The sequence below is a fragment of the Lissotriton helveticus genome, chromosome 8, assembly GCF_964261635.1.
Source record: "Lissotriton helveticus chromosome 8, aLisHel1.1, whole genome shotgun sequence".
Taxonomy (NCBI): domain Eukaryota; kingdom Metazoa; phylum Chordata; class Amphibia; order Caudata; family Salamandridae; genus Lissotriton; species Lissotriton helveticus.
Window position 1 is genome coordinate 819124782 of NC_136069.1, and position 26688 is coordinate 819151469.

At 39.4% G+C, this 26688-nt stretch overlaps 20 non-coding genes across 20 annotated transcripts; all 20 read left to right on the top strand.

Annotated features, from left to right (window-relative positions):
• Positions 1-1618: 1618 nt before the first annotated feature.
• On the top strand, positions 1619-1690 carry TRNAP-UGG (transfer RNA proline (anticodon UGG)). The gene has a single exon. It is a non-coding gene; the product is annotated as a tRNA-Pro (tRNA).
• A 288-nt stretch (positions 1691-1978) lies between these two features.
• On the top strand, positions 1979-2051 carry TRNAV-CAC (transfer RNA valine (anticodon CAC)). The gene has a single exon. It is a non-coding gene; the product is annotated as a tRNA-Val (tRNA).
• A 2241-nt stretch (positions 2052-4292) lies between these two features.
• On the top strand, positions 4293-4364 carry TRNAP-UGG (transfer RNA proline (anticodon UGG)). Its single transcript has one exon. It is a non-coding gene; the product is annotated as a tRNA-Pro (tRNA).
• Positions 4365-4652: 288 nt separating this feature from the next.
• Positions 4653-4725, top strand: TRNAV-CAC (transfer RNA valine (anticodon CAC)). Its single transcript has one exon. It is a non-coding gene; the product is annotated as a tRNA-Val (tRNA).
• A 2223-nt stretch (positions 4726-6948) lies between these two features.
• Positions 6949-7020, top strand: TRNAP-UGG (transfer RNA proline (anticodon UGG)). Its single transcript has one exon. It is a non-coding gene; the product is annotated as a tRNA-Pro (tRNA).
• Positions 7021-7308: 288 nt separating this feature from the next.
• On the top strand, positions 7309-7381 carry TRNAV-CAC (transfer RNA valine (anticodon CAC)). The gene has a single exon. It is a non-coding gene; the product is annotated as a tRNA-Val (tRNA).
• Positions 7382-9530: 2149 nt separating this feature from the next.
• Positions 9531-9602, top strand: TRNAP-UGG (transfer RNA proline (anticodon UGG)). Its single transcript has one exon. It is a non-coding gene; the product is annotated as a tRNA-Pro (tRNA).
• Positions 9603-9890: 288 nt separating this feature from the next.
• Positions 9891-9963, top strand: TRNAV-CAC (transfer RNA valine (anticodon CAC)). Its single transcript has one exon. It is a non-coding gene; the product is annotated as a tRNA-Val (tRNA).
• Positions 9964-12111: 2148 nt separating this feature from the next.
• On the top strand, positions 12112-12183 carry TRNAP-UGG (transfer RNA proline (anticodon UGG)). The gene has a single exon. It is a non-coding gene; the product is annotated as a tRNA-Pro (tRNA).
• A 288-nt stretch (positions 12184-12471) lies between these two features.
• TRNAV-CAC (transfer RNA valine (anticodon CAC)) lies at positions 12472-12544 on the top strand. Its single transcript has one exon. It is a non-coding gene; the product is annotated as a tRNA-Val (tRNA).
• Positions 12545-14701: 2157 nt separating this feature from the next.
• Positions 14702-14773, top strand: TRNAP-UGG (transfer RNA proline (anticodon UGG)). The gene has a single exon. It is a non-coding gene; the product is annotated as a tRNA-Pro (tRNA).
• A 288-nt stretch (positions 14774-15061) lies between these two features.
• TRNAV-CAC (transfer RNA valine (anticodon CAC)) lies at positions 15062-15134 on the top strand. The gene has a single exon. It is a non-coding gene; the product is annotated as a tRNA-Val (tRNA).
• A 2213-nt stretch (positions 15135-17347) lies between these two features.
• Positions 17348-17419, top strand: TRNAP-UGG (transfer RNA proline (anticodon UGG)). The gene has a single exon. It is a non-coding gene; the product is annotated as a tRNA-Pro (tRNA).
• A 288-nt stretch (positions 17420-17707) lies between these two features.
• On the top strand, positions 17708-17780 carry TRNAV-CAC (transfer RNA valine (anticodon CAC)). The gene has a single exon. It is a non-coding gene; the product is annotated as a tRNA-Val (tRNA).
• Positions 17781-19979: 2199 nt separating this feature from the next.
• TRNAP-UGG (transfer RNA proline (anticodon UGG)) lies at positions 19980-20051 on the top strand. The gene has a single exon. It is a non-coding gene; the product is annotated as a tRNA-Pro (tRNA).
• A 288-nt stretch (positions 20052-20339) lies between these two features.
• On the top strand, positions 20340-20412 carry TRNAV-CAC (transfer RNA valine (anticodon CAC)). The gene has a single exon. It is a non-coding gene; the product is annotated as a tRNA-Val (tRNA).
• Positions 20413-22508: 2096 nt separating this feature from the next.
• TRNAP-UGG (transfer RNA proline (anticodon UGG)) lies at positions 22509-22580 on the top strand. Its single transcript has one exon. It is a non-coding gene; the product is annotated as a tRNA-Pro (tRNA).
• Positions 22581-22868: 288 nt separating this feature from the next.
• On the top strand, positions 22869-22941 carry TRNAV-CAC (transfer RNA valine (anticodon CAC)). Its single transcript has one exon. It is a non-coding gene; the product is annotated as a tRNA-Val (tRNA).
• Positions 22942-25058: 2117 nt separating this feature from the next.
• Positions 25059-25130, top strand: TRNAP-UGG (transfer RNA proline (anticodon UGG)). Its single transcript has one exon. It is a non-coding gene; the product is annotated as a tRNA-Pro (tRNA).
• Positions 25131-25418: 288 nt separating this feature from the next.
• TRNAV-CAC (transfer RNA valine (anticodon CAC)) lies at positions 25419-25491 on the top strand. The gene has a single exon. It is a non-coding gene; the product is annotated as a tRNA-Val (tRNA).
• The last annotated feature ends 1197 nt before the right edge of the window (positions 25492-26688 follow it).

A 26688-nucleotide genomic window follows, 5' to 3' on the forward strand; every position in this document is an offset into this window, starting at 1 on the left:
TATATTTGCATCTCCTCTCCTAGCATGCATTTTTGACTATCTTACAGGCTGTATATAATAAGTATCAATTCAGGGGCGCTTCTACTACTCAAATCACAACTGTTCTATCACGACATTGATAAGCAATCTGCATCTGCTTCTGTTGTGTATTGGTTATCATATTTACCTGACGTGTGAAAGTCCCATGTTTGACAGTGCACGTTAACAAAGAAACCAATGATTTTTATTAAAAGTTGTCTTGTGTTTTGGTTACCTTGCATCAGCCAAAACGTGCCAGAGATGACTTCATTTGCAGTCACTTGAAAAGTAGGGATTCTCAAATAAATGGCAAGAGGTTGAAACAAATCCAAAGAAATGCATGGCATATCTATGAGTAGGTGTATGCATGTATCCATATATAAAGATAGATAGATAGATAGATAGATAGATAGATAGATAGATAGATAGATAGATAGATAGATAGATAGATAGATAGATAGATAGATAGATAGATAGATAGATAGAGAGAGCGTTAATATAAACAGAGACTTTATTTTCAATCAAGCGGTATTTTCTTTCCTTTAGGAGCAGAATGTTCTGATCATCAGCGCACCAGAATGTAGTGCTTGGTTGGCAAGCATCACATATTGTGATGTGTTAGCTAAGAGTTCCATGTCCTTCAGACTCATATATTCCTCTGTAGTTGTACCTTGGTGATTCCACAAAACATGGCATCATAATCAGCATTCTACTGCCACAGAGTGGACAGAGAAACCATTTAGAATTTCCCTGAAAAAGAAAAAAAGCATACTTAGGCAGAGCTTTGTGGACAGGAAGGACATTAGAGCAAGTGAGGAATAAGCACTGCTTTTGTTAATTTACATAGGCAGAACAGAGACTGCTGGGAAAAGCCTGAAATTAAAGGCACAGAAAATGCCTGCTTCTGGAGAGAACACTAAGAAGCATTGAAAGTTTTTCCTCTGACCCTGGCCACTCTTAAGAGGAATCCTATGATAGTCAGCAGGACCCACCCTAAAAAGGAAGGGACAGCCATTTGGACCCTTTCCACCTTTCCTATATCTCGCCTGATCGAGCCTGATCGAGCGCTGATTGAGCGGATAAGCACATAAGCACATGTACTTCTCATTTTGGGAAGGCATTGCTTAGCTTGTTACCAGCAGCTCAGTTATGTTATGATGTTAGAGGCTATGCAAGGAATGCTTTAGTCCTGCATTAGGCAGTTTTTATTGCTTCTTGCATTCAAGAGATAGATAATTAACCAGAATCTGTGGCCCAGCTATTCACCTTGGCATTCCGATTTGCACAAAGGGAATAAGTATTTGAGAGAAAAGGCAAAATGTGTTTCTTATGTTGTTATGAACAGCTTTTTATTCTTTCTCTTTAGGCTCTAGCCAATGCAGAAATATATAAATAACTGCTGACTTCCTGTAAGACTTGTCCAATGCTGAGAAAAAATAAAAGGGGACACTTACAAATGATAGTGCTATCGTTTGAGAAAGGGTAAGTAGACACTGAATTTCCTGTGAATTCACAGACCAAGCATGAAAAAGACCCCAGCATGATCTTCATTGCGGGCTTAGAGCTGGTATTACCTTTTCAGAGGTGAGGGTCTTTCAACGGCTCGTTGGTCTAGGGGTATGATTCTCGCTTTGGGTGCGAGAGGTCCCGGGTTCAAATCCCGGACGAGCCCTTTCATTGGTGCTCTTTTGAAGTATGCATTTCAAAGCCAATATCAATTTTCTCTTTGCAGTAGTGGATGATTATTTGCTAGAGTCTCATGCTTTTAACCTTGCCCTGCCTGAGCAAATAGGAAACATTTCTCTTTAAGCATTTTGCAAAAATGCTGAACTTGCAAGGCATATACAAGCGTTCAGATAGGGCTGTCGGGCAGGTTGCATGAAAGAAATCTAAAACCAGATGCCCTTGGAATAGTCTGTTTTGAGCAGTTTCATCACAGAAGAATCACCTGTAGGTATCTGTTTCTGTAGTGTAGTGGTTATCACGTTCGCCTCACACGCGAAAGGTCCCCGGTTCGAAACCGGGCAGAAACACTAGTTATATTGTCTTGGCTGCAATGTTGAGAGTTGCCGTTTTGCATGAAAATGTCCAGGCCCTGAAGATGGGTTCATGCAGTCTCGTTCCAAGAAAGTGAATTCTCTTAAAAACAATAACATAATTGGCATGTGGATGTATCTGTTGATTCACAAACCTCACTTTCAAAAGAGCCCTGCATTCGGTTCAATGCTCAACCAGAACAAGCATTAACTTTGAGAATTGTTGCCACCAACAGGCCTCCTATTTTAGTGGAGTGTTTCTGGTTTTAAGTGCTGAGGCTTGGGCTCAATTCCTAGATGATCCTTCTCAAGGTGATGATACAAATGCATCGTCACCTTTTCGTTTAATGTCAGAATTGTTTATTTCCATTTGGTGGTGTATGAATGCTTTCGACAGTATGGGGATTTTTTCTAGCCTTGCATGAATAAAAGCATATCACTCCTCTTTATGTATTTTTCTAATACATTTATATTTGCATCTCCTCTCCTAGCATGCATTTTTGACTATCTTACAGGCTGTATATAATAAGTATCAATTCAGGGGCGCTTCTACTACTCAAATCACAACTGTTCTATCACGACATTGATAAGCAATCTGCATCTGCTTCTGTTGTGTATTGGTTATCATATTTACCTGACGTGTGAAAGTCCCATGTTTGACAGTGCACGTTAACAAAGAAACCAATGATTTTTATTAAAAGTTGTCTTGTGTTTTGGTTACCTTGCATCAGCCAAAACGTGCCAGAGATGACTTCATTTGCAGTCACTTGAAAAGTAGGGATTCTTAAATAAATGGCAAGAGGTTGAAACAAATCCAAAGAAATGCATGGCATATCTATGAGTAGGTGTATGCATGTATCCATATATAAAGATAGATAGATAGATAGATAGATAGATAGATAGATAGATAGATAGATAGATAGATAGATAGATAGAGATATAGATAGATAGATAGATAGATAGATAGATAGATAGATAGATAGATAGATAGATAGATAGATAGATAGATAGATAGATAGATAGATAGATAGATAGATAGATAGATAGATAGATAGATAGATAGATAGATAGATAGATAGATAGATAGATAGATAGATAGATAGATAGATAGATATAGGGAGAGAGAGAGCGTTAATATAAACCGAGACTTTATTTTCAATCAAGCGGTATTTTCTTTCCTTTAGGAGCAGAATGTTCTGATCATCAGCGCACCAGAATGTAGTGCTTGGTTGGCAAGCATCACATATTGTGATGTGTTAGCTAAGAGTTCCATGTCCTTCAGACTCATATATTCCTCTGTAGTTGTACCTTGGTGATTCCACAAAACATGGCATCATAATCAGCATTCTACTGCCACAGAGTGGACAGAGAAACCATTTAGAATTTCCCTGAAAAAGAAAAAAAGCATACTTAGGCAGAGCTTTGTGGACAGGAAGGACATTAGAGCAAGTGAGGAATAAGCACTGCTTTTGTTAATTTACATAGGCAGAACAGAGACTGCTGGGAAAAGCCTGAAATTAAAGGCACAGAAAATGCCTGCTTCTGGAGAGAACACTAAGAAGCATTGAAAGTTTTTCCTCTGACCCTGGCCACTCTTAAGAGGAATCCTATGATAGTCAGCAGGACCCACCCTAAAAAGGAAGGGACAGCCATTTGGACCCTTTCCACCTTTCCTATATCTCGCCTGATCGAGCCTGATCGAGCGCTGATTGAGCGGATAAGCACATAAGCACATGTACTTCTCATTTTGGGAAGGCATTGCTTAGCTTGTTACCAGCAGCTCAGTTATGTTATGATGTTAGAGGCTATGCAAGGAATGCTTTAGTCCTGCATTAGGCAGTTTTTATTGCTTCTTGCATTCAAGAGATAGATAATTAACCAGAATCTGTGGCCCAGCTATTCACCTTGGCATTCCGATTTGCACAAAGGGAATAAGTATTTGAGAGAAAAGGCAAAATGTGTTTCTTATGTTGTTATGAACAGCTTTTTATTCTTTCTCTTTAGGCTCTAGCCAATGCAGAAATATATAAATAACTGCTGACTTCCTGTAAGACTTGTCCAATGCTGAGAAAAAATAAAAGGGGACACTTACAAATGATAGTGCTATCGTTTGAGAAAGGGTAAGTTGACACTGAATTTCCTGTGAATTCACAGACCAAGCATGAAAAAGACCCCAGCATGATCTTCATTGCGGGCTTAGAGCTGGTATTACCTTTTCAGAGGTGAGGGTCTTTCAACGGCTCGTTGGTCTAGGGGTATGATTCTCGCTTTGGGTGCGAGAGGTCCCGGGTTCAAATCCCGGACGAGCCCTTTCATTGGTGCTCTTTTGAAGTATGCATTTCAAAGCCAATATCAATTTTCTCTTTGCAGTAGTGGATGATTATTTGCTAGAGTCTCATGCTTTTAACCTTGCCCTGCCTGAGCAAATAGGAAACATTTCTCTTTAAGCATTTTGCAAAAATGCTGAACTTGCAAGACATATACAAGCGTTCAGATAGGGCTGTCGGGCAGGTTGCATGAAAGAAATCTAAAACCAGATGCCCTTGGAATAGTCTGTTTTGAGCAGTTTCATCACAGAAGAATCACCTGTAGGTATCTGTTTCTGTAGTGTAGTGGTTATCACATTCGCCTCACACGCGAAAGGTCCCCGGTTCGAAACCGGGCAGAAACACTAGTTATATTGTCTTGGCTGCAATGTTGAGAGTTGCCGTTTTGCATGAAATTGTCCAGGCCCTGAAGATGGGTTCATGCAGTCTCGTTCCAAGAAAGTGAATTCTCTTAAAAACAATAACATAATTGGCATGTGGATGTATCTGTTGATTCACAAACCTCACTTTCAAAAGAGCCCTGCATTCGGTTCAATGCTCAACCAGAACAAGCATTAACTTTGAGAATTGTTGGCACCAACAGGCCTCCTATTTTAGTGGAGTGTTTCTGGTTTTAAGTGCTGAGGCTTGGGCTCATTTCCTAGATGATCCTTCTCAAGGTGATGATACAAATGCATCGTCACCTTTTCGTTTAATGTCAGAATTGTTTATTTCCATTTGGTGGTGTATGAATGCTTTCGACAGTATGGGGATTTTTTCTAGCCTTGCATGAATAAAAGCATATCACTCCTCTTTATGTATTTTTCTAATACATTTATATTTGCATCTCCTCTCCTAGCATGCATTTTTGACTATCTTACAGGCTGTATATAATAAGTATCAATTCAGGGGCGCTTCTACTACTCAAATCACAACTGTTCTATCACGACATTGATAAGCAATCTGCTTCTGTTGTGTATTGGTTATCATATTTACCTGACGTGTGAAAGTCCCATGTTTGACAGTGCACGTTAACAAAGAAACCAATGATTTTTATTAAAAGTTGTCTTGTGTTTTGGTTACCTTGCATCAGCCAAAACGTGCCAGAGATGACTTCATTTGCAGTCACTTGAAAAGTAGGGATTCTTAAATAAATGGCAAGAGGTTGAAACAAATCCAAAGAAATGCATGGCATATCTATGAGTAGGTGTATGCATGTATCCATATATAAAGATATATAGATAGATAGATAGATAGATAGATAGATAGATAGATAGATAGATAGATAGATAGATAGATAGATAGATAGATAGATAGAGATATAGATAGATAGATAGATAGATAGATAGATAGATAGATAGATAGATAGATAGATAGATAGATAGATAGATAGATAGATAGATAGATAGATAGATAGATAGATAGATAGATAGATAGATAGATAGATAGATAGATAGATAGATAGAGGGAGAGAGAGAGCGTTAATATAAACAGAGACTTTATTTTCAATCAAGCGGTATTTTCTTTCCTTTAGGAGCAGAATGTTCTGATCATCAGCGCACCAGAATGTAGTGCTTGGTTGGCAAGCATCACATATTGTGATGTGTTAGCTAAGAGTTCCATGTCCTTCAGACTCATATATTCCTCTGTAGTTGTACCTTGGTGATTCCACAAAACATGGCATCATAATCAGCATTCTACTGCCACAGAGTGGACAGAGAAACCATTTAGAATTTCCCTGAAAAAGAAAAAAAGCATACTTAGGCAGAGCTTTGTGGACAGGAAGGACATTAGAGCAAGTGAGGAATAAGCACTGCTTTTGTTAATTTACATAGGCAGAACAGAGACTGCTGGGAAAAGCCTGAAATTAAAGGCACAGAAAATGCCTGCTTCTGGAGAGAACACTAAGAAGCATTGAAAGTTTTTCCTCTGACCCTGGCCACTCTTAAGAGGAATCCTATGATAGTCAGCAGGACCCACCCTAAAAAGGAAGGGACAGCCATTTGGACCCTTTCCACCTTTCCTATATCTCGCCTGATCGAGCCTCATTGAGCGCTGATTGAGCGGATAAGCACATAAGCACATGTACTTCTCATTTTGGGAAGGCATTGCTTAGCTTGTTACCAGCAGCTCAGTTATGTTATGATGTTAGAGGCTATGCAAGGAATGCTTTAGTCCTGCATTAGGCAGTTTTTATTGCTTCTTGCATTCAAGAGATAGATAATTAGCCAGAATCTGTGGCCCAGCTATTCACCTTGGCATTCCGATTTGCACAAAGGGAATAAGTATTTGAGAGAAAAGGCAAAATGTGTTTCTTATGTTGTTATGAACAGCTTTTTATTCTTTCTCTTTAGGCTCTAGCCAATGCAGAAATATATAAATAACTGCTGACTTCCTGTAAGACTTGTCCAATGCTGAGAAAAAATAAAAGGGGACACTTACAAATGATAGTGCTATCGTTTGAGAAAGGGTAAGTTGACACTGAATTTCCTGTGAATTCACAGACCAAGCATGAAAAAGACCCCAGCATGATCTTCATTGCGGGCTTAGAGCTGGTATTACCTTTTCAGAGGTGAGGGTCTTTCAACGGCTCGTTGGTCTAGGGGTATGATTCTCGCTTTGGGTGCGAGAGGTCCCGGGTTCAAATCCTGGACGAGCCCTTTCATTGGTGCTCTTTTGAAGTATGCATTTCAAAGCCAATATCAATTTTCTCTTTGCAGTAGTGGATGATTATTTGCTAGAGTCTCATGCTTTTAACCTTGCCCTGCCTGAGCAAATAGGAAACATTTCTCTTTAAGCATTTTGCAAAAATGCTGAACTTGCAAGGCATATACAAGCGTTCAGATAGGGCTGTCGGGCAGGTTGCATGAAAGAAATCTAAAACCAGATGCCCTTGGAATAGTCTGTTTTGAGCAGTTTCATCACAGAAGAATCACCTGTAGGTATCTGTTTCTGTAGTGTAGTAGTTATCACGTTCGCCTCACACGCGAAAGGTCCCCGGTTCGAAACCGGGCAGAAACACTAGTTATATTGTCTTGGCTGCAATGTTGAGAGTTGCCGTTTTGCATGAAATTGTCCAGGCCCTGAAGATGGGTTCATGCAGTCTCGTTCCAAGAAAGTGAATTCTCTTAAAAACAATAACATAATTGGCATGTGGATGTATCTGTTGATTCACAAACCTCACTTTCAAAAGAGCCCTGCATTCGGTTCAATGCTCAACCAGAACAAGCATTAACTTTGAGAATTGTTGGCACCAACAGGCCTCCTATTTTAGTGGAGTGTTTCTGGTTTTAAGTGCTGAGGCTTGGGCTCAATTCCTGGATGATCCTTCTCAAGGTGATGATACAAATGCATCGTCACCTTTTCGTTTAATGTCAGAATTGTTTATTTCCATTTGGTGGTGTATGAATGCTTTCGACAGTATGGGGATTTTTTCTAGCCTTGCATGAATAAAAGCATATCACTCCTCTTTATGTATTTTTCTAATACATTTATATTTGCATCTCCTCTCCTAGCATGCATTTTTGACTATCTTACAGGCTGTATATAATAAGTATCAATTCAGGGGCGCTTCTACTACTCAAATCACAACTGTTCTATCACGACATTGATAAGCATTCTGCATCTGCTTCTGTTGTGTATTGGTTATCATATTTACCTGACGTGTGAAAGTCCCATGTTTGACAGTGCACGTTAACAAAGAAATCAATGATTTTTATTAAAAGTTGTCTTGTGTTTTGGTTACCTTGCATCAGCCAAAACGTGCCAGAGATGACTTCATTTGCAGTCACTTGAAAAGTAGGGGTTCTCAAATAAATGGCAAGAGGTTGAAACAAATCCAAAGAAATGCATGGCATATCTATGAGTAGGTGTATGCATGTATCCATATATAAAGATAGATAGATAGATAGATAGATAGATAGATAGATAGATAGATAGATAGATAGATAGATAGATAGATAGATAGATAGATAGATAGATAGATAGATAGATAGATAGATAGATAGATAGATAGATAGATAGATAGATAGATAGATAGATAGATATAGGGAGAGAGAGAGCGTTAATATAAACAGAGACTTTATTTTCAATCAAGCGGTATTTTCTTTCCTTTAGGAGCAGAATGTTCTGATCATCAGCGCACCAGAATGTAGTGCTTGGTTGGCAAGCATCACATATTGTGATGTGTTAGCTAAGAGTTCCATGTCCTTCAGACTCATATATTCCTCTGTAGTTGTACCTTGGTGATTCCACAAAACATGGCATCATAATCAGCATTCTACTGCCACAGAGTGGACAGAGAAACCATTTAGAATTTCCCTGAAAAAGAAAAAAAGCATACTTAGGCAGAGCTTTGTGGACAGGAAGGACATTAGAGCAAGTGAGGAATAAGCACTGCTTTTGTTAATTTACATAGGCAGAACAGAGACTGCTGGGAAAAGCCTGAAATTAAAGGCACAGAAAATGCCTGCTTCTGGAGAGAACACTAAGAAGCATTGAAAGTTTTTCCTCTGACCCTGGCCACTCTTAAGAGGAATCCTATGATAGTCAGCAGGACCCACCCTAAAAAGGAAGGGACAGCCATTTGGACCCTTTCCACTTTTCCTTGATCGAGCCTGATCGAGCCTGATCGAGCGCTGATTGAGCGGATAAGCACATAAGCACATGTACTTCTCATTTTGGGAAGGCATTGCTTAGCTTGTTACCAGCAGCTCAGTTATGTTATGATGTTAGAGGCTATGCAAGGAATGCTTTAGTCCTGCATTAGGCAGTTTTTATTGCTTCTTGCATTCAAGAGATAGATAATTAACCAGAATCTGTGGCCCAGCTATTCACCTTGGCATTCCGATTTGCACAAAGGGAATAAGTATTTGAGAGAAAAGGCAAAATGTGTTTCTTATGTTGTTATGAACAGCTTTTTATTCTTTCTCTTTAGGCTCTAGCCAATGCAGAAATATATAAATAACTGCTGACTTCCTGTAAGACTTGTCCAATGCTGAGAAAAAATAAAAGGGGACACTTACAAATGATAGTGCTATCGTTTGAGAAAGGGTAAGTTGACACTGAATTTCCTGTGAATTCACAGACCAAGCATGATAAAGACCCCAGCATGATCTTCATTGCGGGCTTAGAGCTGGTATTACCTTTTCAGAGGTGAGGGTCTTTCAACGGCTCGTTGGTCTAGGGGTATGATTCTCGCTTTGGGTGCGAGAGGTCCCGGGTTCAAATCCCGGACGAGCCCTTTCATTGGTGCTCTTTTGAAGTATGCATTTCAAAGCCAATATCAATTTTCTCTTTGCAGTAGTGGATGATTATTTGCTAGAGTCTCATGCTTTTAACCTTGCCCTGCCTGAGCAAATAGGAAACATTTCTCTTTAAGCATTTTGCAAAAATGCTGAACTTGCAAGGCATATACAAGCGTTCAGATAGGGCTGTCGGGCAGGTTGCATGAAAGAAATCTAAAACCAGATGCCCTTGGAATAGTCTGTTTTGAGCAGTTTCATCACAGAAGAATCACCTGTAGGTATCTGTTTCTGTAGTGTAGTGGTTATCACGTTCGCCTCACACGCGAAAGGTCCCCGGTTCGAAACCGGGCAGAAACACTAGTTATATTGTCTTGGCTGCAATGTTGAGAGTTGCCGTTTTGCATGAAAATGTCCAGGCCCTGAAGATGGGTTCATGCAGTCTCGTTCCAAGAAAGTGAATTCTCTTAAAAACAATAACATAATTGGCATGTGGATGTATCTGTTGATTCACAAACCTCACTTTCAAAAGAGCCCTGCATTCGGTTCAATGCTCAACCAGAACAAGCATTAACTTTGAGAATTGTTGCCACCAACAGGCCTCCTATTTTAGTGGAGTGTTTCTGGTTTTAAGTGCTGAGGCTTGGGCTCAATTCCTAGATGATCCTTCTCAAGGTGATGATACAAATGCATCGTCACCTTTTCGTTTAATGTCAGAATTGTTTATTTCCATTTGGTGGTGTATGAATGCTTTCGACAGTATGGGGATTTTTTCTAGCCTTGCATGAATAAAAGCATATCACTCCTCTTTATGTATTTTTCTAATACATTTATATTTGCATCTCCTTCTCCTAGCATGCATTTTTGACTATCTTACAGGCTGTATATAATAAGTATCAATTCAGGGGCGCTTCTACTACTCAAATCACAACTGTTCTATCACGACATTGATAAGCAATCTGCATCTGCTTCTGTTGTGTATTGGTTATCATATTTACCTGACGTGTGAAAGTCCCATGTTTGACAGTGCACGTTAACAAAGAAACCAATGATTTTTATTAAAAGTTGTCTTGTGTTTTGGTTACCTTGCATCAGCCAAAACGTGCCAGAGATGACTTCATTTGCAGTCACTTGAAAAGTAGGGATTCTTAAATAAATGGCAAGAGGTTGAAACAAATCCAAAGAAATGCATGGCATATCTATGAGTAGGTGTATGCATGTATCCATATATAAAGATAGATAGATAGATAGATAGATAGAGATATAGATAGATAGATAGATAGATAGATAGATAGATAGATAGATAGATAGATAGATAGATAGATAGATAGATAGATAGATAGATAGATAGATAGATAGATAGATAGATAGATAGATAGATAGATAGATAGATATAGGGAGAGAGAGAGCGTTAATATAAACAGAGACTTTATTTTCAATCAAGCGGTATTTTCTTTCCTTTAGGAGCAGAATGTTCTGATCATCAGCGCACCAGAATGTAGTGCTTGGTTGGCAAGCATCACATATTGTGATGTGTTAGCTAAGAGTTCCATGTCCTTCAGACTCATATATTCCTCTGTAGTTGTACCTTGGTGATTCCACAAAACATGGCATCATAATCAGCATTCTACTGCCACAGAGTGGACAGAGAAACCATTTAGAATTTCCCTGAAAAAGAAAAAAAGCATACTTAGGCAGAGCTTTGTGGACAGGAAGGACATTAGAGCAAGTGAGGAATAAGCACTGCTTTTGTTAATTTACATAGGCAGAACAGAGACTGCTGGGAAAAGCCTGAAATTAAAGGCACAGAAAATGCCTGCTTCTGGAGAGAACACTAAGAAGCATTGAAAGTTTTTCCTCTGACCCTGGCCACTCTTAAGAGGAATCCTATGATAGTCAGCAGGACCCACCCTAAAAAGGAAGGGACAGCCATTTGGACCCTTTCCACTTTTCCTTGATCGAGCCTGATCGAGCGCTGATTGAGCGGATAAGCACATAAGCACATGTACTTCTCATTTTGGGAAGGCATTGCTTAGCTTGTTACCAGCAGCTCAGTTATGTTATGATGTTAGAGGCTATGCAAGGAATGCTTTAGTCCTGCATTAGGCAGTTTTTATTGCTTCTTGCATTCAAGAGATAGATAATTAACCAGAATCTGTGGCCCAGCTATTCACCTTGGCATTCCGATTTGCACAAAGGGAATAAGTATTTGAGAGAAAAGGCAAAATGTGTTTCTTATGTTGTTATGAACAGCTTTTTATTCTTTCTCTTTAGGCTCTAGCCAATGCAGAAATATATAAATAACTGCTGACTTCCTGTAAGACTTGCCCAATGCTGAGAAAAAATAAAAGGGGACACTTACAAATGATAGTGCTATCGTTTGAGAAAGGGTAAGTTGACACTGAATTTCCTGTGAATTCACAGACCAAGCATGAAAAAGACCCCAGCATGATCTTCATTGCGGGCTTAGAGCTGGTATTACCTTTTCAGAGGTGAGGGTCTTTCAACGGCTCGTTGGTCTAGGGGTATGATTCTCGCTTTGGGTGCGAGAGGTCCCGGGTTCAAATCCCGGACGAGCCCTTTCATTGGTGCTCTTTTGAAGTATGCATTTCAAAGCCAATATCAATTTTCTCTTTGCAGTAGTGGATGATTATTTGCTAGAGTCTCATGCTTTTAACCTTGCCCTGCCTGAGCAAATAGGAAACATTTCTCTTTAAGCATTTTGCAAAAATGCTGAACTTGCAAGGCATATACAAGCGTTCAGATAGGGCTGTCGGGCAGGTTGCATGAAAGAAATCTAAAACCAGATGCCCTTGGAATAGTCTGTTTTGAGCAGTTTCATCACAGAAGAATCACCTGTAGGTATCTGTTTCTGTAGTGTAGTGGTTATCACGTTCGCCTCACACGCGAAAGGTCCCCGGTTCGAAACCGGGCAGAAACACTAGTTATATTGTCTTGGCTGCAATGTTGAGAGTTGCCGTTTTGCATGAAATTGTCCAGGCCCTGAAGATGGGTTCATGCAGTCTCGTTCCAAGAAAGTGAATTCTCTTAAAAACAATAACATAATTGGCATGTGGATGTATCTGTTGATTCACAAACCTCACTTTCAAAAGAGCCCTGCATTCGGTTCAATGCTCAACTAGAACAATCATTAACTTTGAGAATTGTTGGCACCAACAGGCCTCCTATTTTAGTGGAGTGTTTCTGGTTTTAAGTGCTGAGGCTTGGGCTCAATTCCTAGATGATCCTTCTCAAGGTGATGATACAAATGCATCGTCACCTTTTCGTTTAATGTCAGAATTGTTTATTTCCATTTGGTGGTGTATGAATGCTTTCGACAGTATGGGGATTTTTTCTAGCCTTGCATGAATAAAAGCATATCACTCCTCTTTATGTATTTTTCTAATACATTTATATTTGCATCTCCTCTCCTAGCATGCATTTTTGACTATCTTACAGGCTGTATATAATAAGTATCAATTCAGGGGCGCTTCTACTACTCAAATCACAACTGTTCTATCACGACATTGATAAGCAATCTGCATCTGCTTCTGTTGTGTATTGGTTATCATATTTACCTGACGTGTGAAAGTCCCATGTTTGACAGTGCACGTTAACAAAGAAACCAATGATTTTTATTAAAAGTTGTCTTGTGTTTTGGTTACCTTGCATCAGCCAAAACGTGCCAGAGATGACTTCATTTGCAGTCACTTGAAAAGTAGGGATTCTTAAATAAATTGCAAGAGGTTGAAACAAATCCAAAGAAATGCATGGCATATCTATGAGTAGGTGTATGCATGTATCCATATATAAAGATAGATAGATAGATAGATAGATAGATAGATAGATAGATAGATAGAGATATAGATAGATAGATAGATAGATAGATAGATAGATAGATAGATAGATAGATAGATAGATAGATAGATAGATAGATAGATAGATAGATAGATAGATAGATAGATAGATAGATATAGGGAGAGAGAGAGCGTTAATATAAACAGAGACTTTATTTTCAATCAAGCGGTATTTTCTTTTCTTTAGGAGCAGAATGTTCTGATCATCAGCGCACCAGAATGTAGTGCTTGGTTGGCAAGCATCACATATTGTGATGTGTTAGGTAAGAGTTCCATGTCCTTCAGACTCATATATTCCTCTGTAGTTGTACCTTGGTGATTCCACAAAACATGGCATCATAATCAGCATTCTACTGCCACAGAGTGGACAGAGAAACCATTTAGAATTTCCCTGAAAAAGAAAAAAAGCATACTTAGGCAGAGCTTTGTGGACAGGAAGGACATTAGAGCAAGTGAGGAATAAGCACTGCTTTTGTTAATTTACATAGGCAGAACAGAGACTGCTGGGAAAAGCCTGAAATTAAAGGCACAGAAAATGCCTGCTTCTGGAGAGAACACTAAGAAGCATTGAAAGTTTTTCCTCTGACCCTGGCCACTCTTAAGAGGAATCCTATGATAGTCAGCAGGACCCACCCTAAAAAGGAAGGGACAGCCATTTGGACCCTTTCCACCTTTCCTATATCTCGCTTGATCGAGCCTGATTGAGCGCTGATTGAGCGGATAAGCACATAAGCACATGTACTTCTCATTTTGGGAAGGCATTGCTTAGCTTGTTACCAGCAGTTCAGTTATGTTATGATGTTAGAGGCTATGCAAGGAATGCTTTAGTCCTGCATTAGGCAGTTTTTATTGCTTCTTGCATTCAAGAGATAGATAATTAGCCAGAATCTGTGGCCCAGCTATTCACCTTGGCATTCCGATTTGCACAAAGGGAATAAGTATTTGAGAGAAAAGGCAAAATGTGTTTCTTATGTTGTTATGAACAGCTTTTTATTCTTTCTCTTTAGGCTCCAGCCAATGCAGAAATATATAAATAACTGCTGACTTCCTGTAAGACTTGTCCAATGCTGAGAAAAAATAAAAGGGGACACTTACAAATGATAGTGCTATCGTTTGAGAAAGGGTAAGTTGACACTGAATTTCCTGTGAATTCACAGACCAAGCATGAAAAAGACCCCAGCATGATCTTCATTGCGGGCTTAGAGCTGGTATTACCTTTTCAGAGGTGAGGGTCTTTCAACGGCTCGTTGGTCTAGGGGTATGATTCTCGCTTTGGGTGCGAGAGGTCCTGGGTTCAAATCCCGGACGAGCCCTTTCATTGGTGCTCTTTTGAAGTATGCATTTCAAAGCCAATATCAATTTTCTCTTTGCAGTAGTGGATGATTATTTGCTAGAGTCTCATGCTTTTAACCTTGCCCTGCCTGAGCAAATAGGAAACATTTCTCTTTAAGCATTTTGCAAAAATGCTGAACTTGCAAGGCATATACAAGCGTTCAGATAGGGCTGTCGGGCAGGTTGCATGAAAGAAATCTAAAACCAGATGCCCTTGGAATAGTCTGTTTTGAGCAGTTTCATCACAGAAGAATCACCTGTAGGTATCTGTTTCTGTAGTGTAGTGGTTATCACGTTTCCCTCACACGCGAAAGGTCCCCGGTTCGAAACCGGGCAGAAACACTAGTTATATTGTCTTGGCTGCAATGTTGAGAATTGCCGTTTTGCATGAAATTGTCCAGGCCCTGAAGATGGGTTCATGCAGTCTCGTTCCAAGAAAGTGAATTCTCTTAAAAACAATAACATAATTGGCATGTGGATGTATCTGTTGATTCACAAACCTCACTTTCAAAAGAGCCCTGCATTCGGTTCAATGCTCAACCAGAACAAGCATTAACTTTGAGAATTGTTGGCACCAACAGGCCTCCTATTTTAGTGGAGTGTTTCTGGTTTTAAGTGCTGAGGCTTGGGCTCAATTCCTAGATGATCCTTCTCAAGGTGATGATACAAATGCATCGTCACCTTTTCGTTTAATGTCAGAATTGTTTATTTCCATTTGGTGGTGTATGAATGCTTTCGACAGTATGGGGATTTTTTCTAGCCTTGCATGAATAAAAGCATATCACTCCTCTTTATGTATTTTTCTAATACATTTATATTTGCATCTCCTCTCCTAGCATGCATTTTTGACTATCTTACAGGCTGTATATAATAAGTATCAATTCAGGGGCGCTTCTACTACTCAAATCACAACTGTTCTATCACGACATTGATAAGCAATCTGCATCTGCTTCTGTTGTGTATTGGTTATCATATTTACCTGACGTGTGAAAGTCCCATGTTTGACAGTGCACGTTAACAAAGAAACCAATGATTTTTATTAAAAGTTGTCTTGTGTTTTGGTTACCTTGCATCAGCCAAAACGTGCCAGAGATGACTTCATTTGCAGTCACTTGAAAAGTAGGGATTCTTAAATAAATGGCAAGAGGTTGAAACAAATCCAAAGAAATGCATGGCATATCTATGAGTAGGTGTATGCATGTATCCATATATAAAGATAGATAGATAGATAGATAGATAGATAGATAGATAGAGATATAGATAGATAGATAGCTAGATAGATAGATAGATAGATAGATAGATAGATAGATAGATAGATAGATAGATAGATAGATAGATAGATAGATAGATAGATAGATAGATAGATAGATAGATAGATAGATAGATAGATAGATAGATAGATAGATAGATAGATAGATAGATAGATAGATATAGGGAGAGAGAGAGCGTTAATATAAACAGAGACTTTATTTTCAATCAAGCGGTATTTTCTTTCCTTTAGGAGCAGAATGTTCTGATCATCAGCGCACCAGAATGTAGTGCTTGGTTGGCAAGCATCACATATTGTGATGTGTTAGCTAAGAGTTCCATGTCCTTCAGACTCATATATTCCTCTGTAGTTGTACCTTGGTGATTCCACAAAACATGGCATCATAATCAGCATTCTACTGCCACAGAGTGGACAGAGAAACCATTTAGAATTTCCCTGAAAAAGAAAAAAAGCATACTTAGGCAGAGCTTTGTGGACAGGAAGGACATTAGAGCAAGTGAGGAATAAGCACTGCTTTTGTTAATTTACATAGGCAGAACAGAGACTGCTGGGAAAAGCCTGAAATTAAAGGCACAGAAAATGCCTGCTTCTGGAGAGAACACTAAGAAGCATTGAAAGTTTTTCCTCTGACCCTGGCCACTCTTAAGAGGAATCCTATGATAGTCAGCAGGACCCACCCTAAAAAGGAAGGGACAGCCATTTGGACCCTTTCCACCTTTCCTATATCTCGCTTGATCGAGCCTGATTGAGCGCTGATTGAGCGGATAAGCACATAAGCACATGTACTTCTCATTTTGGGAATGCATTGCTTAGCTTGTTACCAGCAGCTCAGTTATGTTATGATGTTAGAGGCTATGCAAGGAATGCTTTAGTCCTGCATTAGGCAGTTTTTATTGCTTCTTGCATTCAAGAGATAGATAATTAGCCAGAATCTGTGGCCCAGCTATTCACCTTGGCATTCCGATTTGCACAAAGGGAATAAGTATTTGAGAGAAAAGGCAAAATGTGTTTCTTATGTTGTTATGAACAGCTTTTTATTCTTTCTCTTTAGGCTCCAGCCAATGCAGAAATATATAAATAACTGCTGACTTCCTGTAAGACTTGTCCAATGCTGAGAAAAAATAAAAGGGGACACTTACAAATGATAGTGCTATCGTTTGAGAAAGGGTAAGTTGACACTGAATTTCCTGTGAATTCACAGACCAAGCATGAAAAAGACCCCAGCATGATCTTCATTGCGGGCTTAGAGCTGGTATTACCTTTTCAGAGGTGAGGGTCTTTCAACGGCTCGTTGGTCTAGGGGTATGATTCTCGCTTTGGGTGCGAGAGGTCCTGGGTTCAAATCCCGGACGAGCCCTTTCATTGGTGCTCTTTTGAAGTATGCATTTCAAAGCCAATATCAATTTTCTCTTTGCAGTAGTGGATGATTATTTGCTAGAGTCTCATGCTTTTAACCTTGCCCTGCCTGAGCAAATAGGAAACATTTCTCTTTAAGCATTTTGCAAAAATGCTGAACTTGCAAGGCATATACAAGCGTTCAGATAGGGCTGTCGGGCAGGTTGCATGAAAGAAATCTAAAACCAGATGCCCTTGGAATAGTCTGTTTTGAGCAGTTTCATCACAGAAGAATCACCTGTAGGTATCTGTTTCTGTAGTGTAGTGGTTATCACGTTTCCCTCACACGCGAAAGGTCCCCGGTTCGAAACCGGGCAGAAACACTAGTTATATTGTCTTGGCTGCAATGTTGAGAATTGCCGTTTTGCATGAAATTGTCCAGGCCCTGAAGATGGGTTCATGCAGTCTCGTTCCAAGAAAGTGAATTCTCTTAAAAACAATAACATAATTGGCATGTGGATGTATCTGTTGATTCACAAACCTCACTTTCAAAAGAGCCCTGCATTCGGTTCAATGCTCAACCAGAACAAGCATTAACTTTGAGAATTGTTGGCACCAACAGGCCTCCTATTTTAGTGGAGTGTTTCTGGTTTTAAGTGCTGAGGCTTGGGCTCAATTCCTAGATGATCCTTCTCAAGGTGATGATACAAATGCATCGTCACCTTTTCGTTTAATGTCAGAATTGTTTATTTCCATTTGGTGGTGTATGAATGCTTTCGACAGTATGGGGATTTTTTCTAGCCTTGCATGAATAAAAGCATATCACTCCTCTTTATGTATTTTTCTAATACATTTATATTTGCATCTCCTCTCCTAGCATGCATTTTTGACTATCTTACAGGCTGTATATAATAAGTATCAATTCAGGGGCGCTTCTACTACTCAAATCACAACTGTTCTATCACGACATTGATAAGCAATCTGCATCTGCTTCTGTTGTGTATTGGTTATCATATTTACCTGACGTGTGAAAGTCCCATGTTTGACAGTGCACGTTAACAAAGAAACCAATGATTTTTATTAAAAGTTGTCTTGTGTTTTGGTTACCTTGCATCAGCCAAAACGTGCCAGAGATGACTTCATTTGCAGTCACTTGAAAAGTAGGGATTCTTAAATAAATGGCAAGAGGTTGAAACAAATCCAAAGAAATGCATGGCATATCTATGAGTAGGTGTATGCATGTATCCATATATAAAGATAGATAGATAGATAGATAGATAGATAGATAGATAGATAGATAGATAGAGATATAGATAGATAGATAGATAGATAGATAGATAGATAGATAGATAGATAGATAGATAGATAGATAGATAGATAGATAGATAGATAGATAGATAGATAGATAGATAGATAGATAGATAGATAGATAGATAGATAGATAGATAGATAGATATAGGGAGAGAGAGAGCGTTAATATAAACAGAGACTTTATTTTCAATCAAGCGGTATTTTCTTTCCTTTAGGAGCAGAATGTTCTGATCATCAGCGCACCAGAATGTAGTGCTTGGTTGGCAAGCATCACATATTGTGATGTGTTAGCTAAGAGTTCCATGTCCTTCAGACTCATATATTCCTCTGTAGTTGTACCTTGGTGATTCCACAAAACATGGCATCATAATCAGCATTCTACTGCCACAGAGTGGACAGAGAAACCATTTAGAATTTCCCTGAAAAAGAAAAAAAGCATACTTAGGCAGAGCTTTGTGGACAGGAAGGACATTAGAGCAAGTGAGGAATAAGCACTGCTTTTGTTAATTTACATAGGCAGAACAGAGACTGCTGGGAAAAGCCTGAAATTAAAGGCACAGAAAATGCCTGCTTCTGGAGAGAACACTAAGAAGCATTGAAAGTTTTTCCTCTGACCCTGGCCACTCTTAAGAGGAATCCTATGATAGTCAGCAGGACCCACGCTAAAAAGGAAGGGACAGCCATTTGGACCCTTTCCACCTTTCCTATATCTCGCCTGATCTCGCCTGATCGAGCCTGATTGAGCGGATAAGCACATAAGCACATGTACTTCTCATTTTGGGAAGGCATTGCTTAGCTTGTTACCAGCAGCTCAGTTATTTTATGATGTTAGAGGCTATGCAAGGAATGCTTTAGTCCTGCATTAGGCAGTTTTTATTGCTTCTTGCATTCAAGAGATAGATAATTAGCCAGAATCTGTGGCCCAGCTATTCACCTTGGCGTTCCGATTTGCACAAAGGGAATAAGTATTTGAGAGAAAAGGCAAAATGTGTTTCTTATGTTGTTATGAACAGCTTTTTATTCTTTCTCTTTAGGCGGCTCTAGCCAATGCAGAAATATATAAATAACTGCTGACTTCCTGTAAGACTTGTCCAATGCTGAGAAAAAATAAAAGGGGACACTTACAAATGATAGTGCTATCGTTTGAGAAAGGGTAAGTTGACACTGAATTTCCTGTGAATTCACAGACCAAGCATGAAAAAGACCCCAGCATGATCTTCATTGCGGGCTTAGAGCTGGTATTACCTTTTCAGAGGTGAGGGTCTTTCAACGGCTCGTTGGTCTAGGGGTATGATTCTCGCTTTGGGTGCGAGAGGTCCCGGGTTCAAATCCCGGACGAGCCCTTTCATTGGTGCTCTTTTGAAGTATGCATTTCAAAGCCAATATCAATTTTCTCTTTGCAGTAGTGGATGATTATTTGCTAGAGTCTCATGCTTTTAACCTTGCCCTGCCTGAGCAATTAGGAAACATTTCTCTTTAAGCATTTTGCAAAAATGCTGAACTTGCAAGGCATATACAAGCGTTCAGATAGGGCTGTCGGGCAGGTTGCATGAAAGAAATCTAAAACCAGATGCCCTTGGAATAGTCTGTTTTGAGCAGTTTCATCACAGAAGAATCACCTGTAGGTATCTGTTTCTGTAGTGTAGTGGTTATCACGTTCGCCTCACACGTGAAAGGTCCCCGGTTCGAATCCGGGCAGAAACACTAGTTATATTGTCTTGGCTGCAATGTTGAGAGTTGCCGTTTTGCATGAAATTGTCCAGGCCCTGAAGATGGGTTCATGCAGTCTCGTTCCAAGAAAGTGAATTCTCTTAAAAACAATAACATAATTGGCATGTGGATGTATCTGTTGATTCACAGACCTCACTTTCAAAAGAGCCCTGCATTCGGTTCAATGCTCAACCAGAACAAGCATTAACTTTGAGAATTGTTGGCACTAACAGGCCTCCTATTTTAGTGGAGTGTTTCTGGTTTTAAGTGCTGAGGCTTGGGCTCAATTCCTAGATGATCCTTCTCAAGGTGATGATACAAATGCATCGTCACCTTTTCGTTTAATGTCAGAATTGTTTATTTCCATTTGGTGGTGTATGAATGCTTTCGACAGTATGGGGATTTTTTCTAGCCTTGCATGAATAAAAGCATATCACTCCTCTTTATGTATTTTTCTAATACATTTATATTTGCATCTCCTCTCCTAGCATGCATTTTTGACTATCTTACAGGCTGTATATAATAAGTATCAATTCAGGGGCGCTTCTACTACTCAAATCACAACTGTTCTATCACGACATTGATAAGCAATCTGCATCTGCTTCTGTTGTGTATTGGTTATCATATTTACCTGACGTGTGAAAGTCCCATGTTTGACAGTGCACGTTAACAAAGAAACCAATGATTTTTATTAAAAGTTGTCTTGTGTTTTGGTTACCTTGCATCAGCCAAAACGTGCCAGAGATGACTTCATTTGCAGTCACTTGAAAAGTAGGGATTCTCAAATAAATGGCAAGAGGTTGAAACAAATCCAAAGAAATGCATGGCATATCTATGAGTAGGTGTATGCATGTATCCATATATAAAGATAGATAGATAGATAGATAGATAGATAGATAGATAGATAGATAGATAGATAGATAGATAGATAGATAGATAGATAGATAGATAGATAGATAGATATAGGGAGAGAGAGAGCGTTAATATAAACAGAGACTTTATTTTCAATCAAGCGGTATTTTCTTTCCTTTAGGAGCAGAATGTTCTGATCATCAGCGCACCAGAATGTAGTGCTTGGTTGGCAAGCATCACATATTGTGATGTGTTAGCTAAGAGTTCCATGTCCTTCAGACTCATATATTCCTCTGTAGTTGTACCTTGGTGATTCCACAAAACATGGCATCATAATCAGCATTCTACTGCCACAGAGTGGACAGAGAAACCATTTAGAATTTCCCTGAAAAAGAAAAAAAGCATACTTAGGCAGAGCTTTGTGGACAGGAAGGACATTAGAGCAAGTGAGGAATAAGCACTGCTTTTGTTAATTTACATAGGCAGAACAGAGACTGCTGGGAAAAGCCTGAAATTAAAGGCACAGAAAATGCCTGCTTCTGGAGAGAACACTAAGAAGGGTTGAAAGTTTTTCCTCTGACCCTGGCCACTCTTAAGAGGAATCCTATGATAGTCAGCAGGACCCACCCTAAAAAGGAAGGGACAGCCATTTGGACCCTTTCCACCTTTCCTATATCTCGCTTGATCGAGCCTGATTGAGCGCTGATTGAGCGGATAAGCACATAAGCACATGTACTTCTCATTTTGGGAAGGCATTGCTTAGCTTGTTACCAGCAGCTCAGTTATGTTATGATGTTAGAGGCTATGCAAGGAATGCTTTAGTCCTGCATTAGGCAGTTTTTATTGCTTCTTGCATTCAAGAGATAGATAATTAGCCAGAACCTGTGGCCCAGCTATTCACCTTGGCATTCCGATTTGCACAAAGGGAATAAGTATTTGAGAGAAAAGGCAAAATGTGTTTCTTATGTTGTTATGAACAGCTTTTTATTCTTTCTCTTTAGGCGGCTCTAGCCAATGCAGAAATATATAAATAACTGCTGACTTCCTGTAAGACTTGTCCAATGCTGAGAAAAAATAAAAGGGGACACTTACAAATGATAGTGCTATCGTTTGAGAAAGGGTAAGTTGACACTGAATTTCCTGTGAATTCACAGACCAAGCATGAAAAAGACCCCAGCATGATCTTCATTGCGGGCTTAGAGCTGGTATTACCTTTTCAGAGGTGAGGGTCTTTCAACGGCTCGTTGGTCTAGGGGTATGATTCTCGCTTTGGGTGCGAGAGGTCCCGGGTTCAAATCCCGGACGAGCCCTTTCATTGGTGCTCTTTTGAAGTATGCATTTCAAAGCCAATATCAATTTTCTCTTTGCAGTAGTGGATGATTATTTGCTAGAGTCTCATGCTTTTAACCTTGCCCTGCCTGAGCAATTAGGAAACATTTCTCTTTAAGCATTTTGCAAAAATGCTGAACTTGCAAGGCATATACAAGCGTTCAGATAGGGCTGTCGGGCAGGTTGCATGAAAGAAATCTAAAACCAGATGCCCTTGGAATAGTCTGTTTTGAGCAGTTTCATCACAGAAGAATCACCTGTAGGTATCTGTTTCTGTAGTGTAGTGGTTATCACGTTCGCCTCACACGTGAAAGGTCCCCGGTTCGAATCCGGGCAGAAACACTAGTTATATTGTCTTGGCTGCAATGTTGAGAGTTGCCGTTTTGCATGAAATTGTCCAGGCCCTGAAGATGGGTTCATGCAGTCTCGTTCCAAGAAAGTGAATTCTCTTAAAAACAATAACATAATTGGCATGTGGATGTATCTGTTGATTCACAGACCTCACTTTCAAAAGAGCCCTGCATTCGGTTCAATGCTCAACCAGAACAAGCATTAACTTTGAGAATTGTTGGCACTAACAGGCCTCCTATTTTAGTGGAGTGTTTCTGGTTTTAAGTGCTGAGGCTTGGGCTCAATTCCTAGATGATCCTTCTCAAGGTGATGATACAAATGCATCGTCACCTTTTCGTTTAATGTCAGAATTGTTTATTTCCATTTGGTGGTGTATGAATGCTTTCGACAGTATGGGGATTTTTTCTAGCCTTGCATGAATAAAAGCATATCACTCCTCTTTATGTATTTTTCTAATACATTTATATTTGCATCTCCTCTCCTAGCATGCATTTTTGACTATCTTACAGGCTGTATATAATAAGTATCAATTCAGGGGCGCTTCTACTACTCAAATCACAACTGTTCTATCACGACATTGATAAGCAATCTGCATCTGCTTCTGTTGTGTATTGGTTATCATATTTACCTGACGTGTGAAAGTCCCATGTTTGACAGTGCACGTTAACAAAGAAACCAATGATTTTTATTAAAAGTTGTCTTGTGTTTTGGTTACCTTGCATCAGCCAAAACGTGCCAGAGATGACTTCATTTGCAGTCACTTGAAAAGTAGGGATTCTCAAATAAATGGCAAGAGGTTGAAACAAATCCAAAGAAATGCATGGCATATCTATGAGTAGGTGTATGCATGTATCCATATATAAAGATAGATAGATAGATAGATAGATAGATAGATAGATAGATAGATAGATAGATAGATAGATAGATAGATAGATAGATAGATAGATAGATAGATAGATAGATAGATAGATAGATAGATAGATATAGGGAGAGAGAGAGCGTTAATATAAACAGAGACTTTATTTTCAATCAAGCGGTATTTTCTTTCCTTTAGGAGCAGAATGTTCTGATCATCAGCGCACCAGAATGTAGTGCTTGGTTGGCAAGCATCACATATTGTGATGTGTTAGCTAAGAGTTCCATGTCCTTCAGACTCATATATTCCTCTGTAGTTGTACCTTGGTGATTCCACAAAACATGGCATCATAATCAGCATTCTACTGCCACAGAGTGGACAGAGAAACCATTTAGAATTTCCCTGAAAAAGAAAAAAAGCATACTTAGGCAGAGCTTTGTGGACAGGAAGGACATTAGAGCAAGTGAGGAATAAGCACTGCTTTTGTTAATTTACATAGGCAGAACAGAGACTGCTGGGAAAAGCCTGAAATTAAAGGCACAGAAAATGCCTGCTTCTGGAGAGAACACTAAGAAGCATTGAAAGTTTTTCCTCTGACCCTGGCCACTCTTAAGAGGAATCCTATGATAGTCAGCAGGACCCACCCTAAAAAGGAAGGGACAGCCATTTGGACCCTTTCCACCTTTCCTATATCTCGCCTGATCGAGCCTGATCGAGCGCTGATTGAGCGGATAAGCACATAAGCACATGTACTTCTCATTTTGGGAAGGCATTGCTTAGCTTGTTACCAGCAGCTCAGTTATGTTATGATGTTAGAGGCTATGCAAGGAATGCTTTAGTCCTGCATTAGGCAGTTTTTATTGCTTCTTGCATTCAAGAGATAGATAATTAACCAGAATCTGTGGCCCAGCTATTCACCTTGGCATTCCGATTTGCACAAAGGGAATAAGTATTTGAGAGAAAAGGCAAAATGTGTTTCTTATGTTGTTATGAACAGCTTTTTATTCTTTCTCTTTAGGCTCTAGCCAATGCAGAAATATATAAATAACTGCTGACTTCCTGTAAGACTTGTCCAATGCTGAGAAAAAATAAAAGGGGACACTTACAAATGATAGTGCTATCGTTTGAGAAAGGGTAAGTTAACACTGAATTTCCTGTGAATTCACAGACCAAGCATGAAAAAGACCCCAGCATGATCTTCATTGCGGGCTTAGAGCTGGTATTACCTTTTCAGAGGTGAGGGTCTTTCAACGGCTCGTTGGTCTAGGGGTATGATTCTCGCTTTGGGTGCGAGAGGTCCCGGGTTCAAATCCCGGACGAGCCCTTTCATTGGTGCTCTTTTGAAGTATGCATTTCAAAGCCAATATCAATTTTCTCTTTGCAGTAGTGGATGATTATTTGCTAGAGTCTCATGCTTTTAACCTTGCCCTGCCTGAGCAAATAGGAAACATTTCTCTTTAAGCATTTTGCAAAAATGCTGAACTTGCAAGGCATATACAAGCGTTAAGATAGGGCTGTCGGGCAGGTTGCATGAAAGAAATCTAAAACCAGATGCCCTTGGAATAGTCTGTTTTGAGCAGTTTCATCACAGAAGAATCACCTGTAGGTATCTGTTTCTGTAGTGTAGTGGTTATCACGTTCGCCTCACACGCGAAAGGTCCCCGGTTCGAAACCGGGCAGAAACACTAGTTATATTGTCTTGGCTGCAATGTTGAGAGTTGCCGTTTTGCATGAAATTGTCCAGGCCCTGAAGATGGGTTCATGCAGTCTCGTTCCAAGAAAGTGAATTCTCTTAAAAACAATAACATAATTGGCATGTGGATGTATCTGTTGATTCACAAACCTCACTTTCAAAAGAGCCCTGCATTCGGTTCAATGCTCAACCAGAACAAGCATTAACTTTGAGAATTGTTGGCACCAACAGGCCTCCTATTTTAGTGGAGTGTTTCTGGTTTTAAGTGCTGAGGCTTGGGCTCAATTCCTAGATGATCCTTCTCAAGGTGATGATACAAATGCATCGTCACCTTTTCGTTTAATGTCAGAATTGTTTATTTCCATTTGGTGGTGTATGAATGCTTTCGACAGTATGGGGATTTTTTCTAGCCTTGCATGAATAAAAGCATATCACTCCTCTTTATGTATTTTTCTAATACATTTATATTTGCATCTCCTCTCCTAGCATGCATTTTTGACTATCTTACAGGCTGTATATAATAAGTATCAATTCAGGGGCGCTTCTACTACTCAAATCACAACTGTTCTATCACGACATTGATAAGCAATCTGCATCTGCTTCTGTTGTGTATTGGTTATCATATTTACCTGACGTGTGAAAGTCCCATGTTTGACAGTGCACGTTAACAAAGAAACCAATGATTTTTATTAAAAGTTGTCTTGTGTTTTGGTTACCTTGCATCAGCCAAAACGTGCCAGAGATGACTTCATTTGCAGTCACTTGAAAAGTAAGGATTCTCAAATAAATGGCAAGAGGTTGAAACAAATCCAAAGAAATGCATGGCATATCTATGAGTAGGTGTATGCATGTATCCATATATAAAGATAGATAGATAGATAGATAGATAGATAGATAGATAGATAGATAGATAGATAGATAGATAGATAGATAGATAGATAGATAGAGATATAGATAGATAGATAGATAGATAGATAGATAGATAGATAGATAGATAGATAGATAGATAGATAGATAGATAGATAGATAGATAGATAGATAGATAGATAGATAGATAGATAGATAGATAGATAGATAGATAGATATAGGGAGAGAGAGAGCGTTAATATAAACAGAGACTTTATTTTCAATCAAGCGGTATTTTCTTTCCTTTAGGAGCAGAATGTTCTGATCATCAGCGCACCAGAAT